Genomic DNA, 1,630 nt, shown 5'->3' with positions numbered 1-1,630 from the left:
TACTTTCTTGTTAAGAAAGGTTCAATCTTTAAATTCTAGAATCATATCTTTTAGTTTCTTGTTAGTCAAGTAATCAATTTTAATTTTAAAAATCAAATCTTTTTAATTTCCTTTTCAAATCTTTTTCAAAATATCTTTTCAATCATATCTTTTTCAAATCATATCTTTTTCAAACTTTAATTTCAAAATCTTTTCTAACTTCTTATCTTTTCAAAATTGATTTTCAAATCTTTTTCAACTAACTAATTGACTTTTTGTTTGTTTTACTATTTCTTATCTTTTTCAAAACCACCTAACTAATTTTCTCTCTCTAATTTTTTAAAACTCCTCACCCTTTTCCAAAATTCTTTTAATTAACTAATTATTTTAAATTTTAATTTCTTCTCTTAATTTTCAAATTCTAACTAAATTTTAAAATAAAAAAATATTTTCCTTTTTTAATTATTTTTGAAAACTCTCTCTCTCATCTCTTTCTATTTATTTATTTAATTACTAACACTCTTCTCTTCTTCTTATAATTCAAACCCTCTCTTCCTCTCTGTGTTCGAATTCTTTTCTTCTCCTTCTCTTTATCTTCTGCTACTCACATAAAGAAATTTCTCTATACTGTGACATAAAGGATTCTTTTTCTTTTCTGTTCTCTTCTTTTTCACATGAGCAGGAGCAAGGATAAGAACATTCTTGTTGAAGCTGATCCAGAACCTAAAAGGACTCTGAAGAGGAAGCTAAGAGAAGCTAAAAGACAACACTCTGAAGAGGACTTTACTGAAATTTTTGAAAAAGAAGTAGAGATGGCCGAACCCAATAACAATGGTGGAGGTGCAAGGAAGATGCTTGGTGACTTTACTACACCAAATTCCAACTTCCATGGAAGAAGCATCTCAATCCCTGCCATTGGAGTAAACAATTTTGAGCTAAAGCCTCAATTAATTTTTCTGATGCAATAGAATTGCAAGTTTCATGGATTTCCATCAGAAGATCCTTTTCAGTTCTTAACTGAATTCTTGCAGATCTATGATACTGTTAAGACTAATGGGGTTGATCCTGAGGTCTATAGGCTTATACTTTTCCCTTTTGCTGTAAGAGACAGAGCTAGAATATGGTTGGATTCTCAACCTAGAGATAGCCTGAACTCTTGGGATAAGCTGGTCACGGCTTTCTTAGCCAAGTTCTTTCCTCCTCAAAAGCTAAGCAAGCTTAGAGTGGATGTTCAAACTTTCAGACAGAAAGAAGGTGAATCCCTCTATGAAGCTTGGGAAAGATACAAGTAACTGACCAAAAAGTGTCCTTCTGACATGCTCTCAGAATGGACCATCCTGGATATATTCTATGATGGTCTGTCTGAATTGTCTAAGATGTCAATTGGACCATTCTGCAGGTGGATCTATTCACCTGAAGAAAACACCTACAGAAGTTCAGGAACTCATTGAGATGGTTGCAAATAACCAGTTCATGTACACCTCTGAAAGGAATCTTGTGAATAATGGGACGCCTCAAAGGAAGGGAGTTCTTGAAATTAATGCTTTGAATGCCATATTGGCTCAGAATAAAATGTTGACTCAACAAGTCAATATGATCTCTCAGAGTCTGAATGGATTGCAAAATGCATCCAACAGTACTAAAGAAGCAT

The 1,630-nt window shown here is 32.9% G+C and overlaps 1 non-coding gene across 1 annotated transcript; it reads right to left on the bottom strand.

The window, feature by feature from the left end:
* Positions 1-1,193: 1,193 nt before the first annotated feature.
* On the bottom strand, positions 1,194-1,297 carry LOC130971106 (small nucleolar RNA R71). Its single transcript, XR_009082337.1, has one exon. It is a non-coding gene; the product is annotated as a small nucleolar RNA R71 (small nucleolar RNA).
* Between the last annotated feature and the right edge of the window lie 333 nt (positions 1,298-1,630).

Source organism: Arachis stenosperma, chromosome 3 (genome assembly GCF_014773155.1).
Source record: "Arachis stenosperma cultivar V10309 chromosome 3, arast.V10309.gnm1.PFL2, whole genome shotgun sequence".
NCBI lineage: Eukaryota > Viridiplantae > Streptophyta > Magnoliopsida > Fabales > Fabaceae > Arachis > Arachis stenosperma.
Note: the sequence above shows the minus strand (reverse complement) of the source record. Positions and strands in the feature narration are given on the sequence as shown.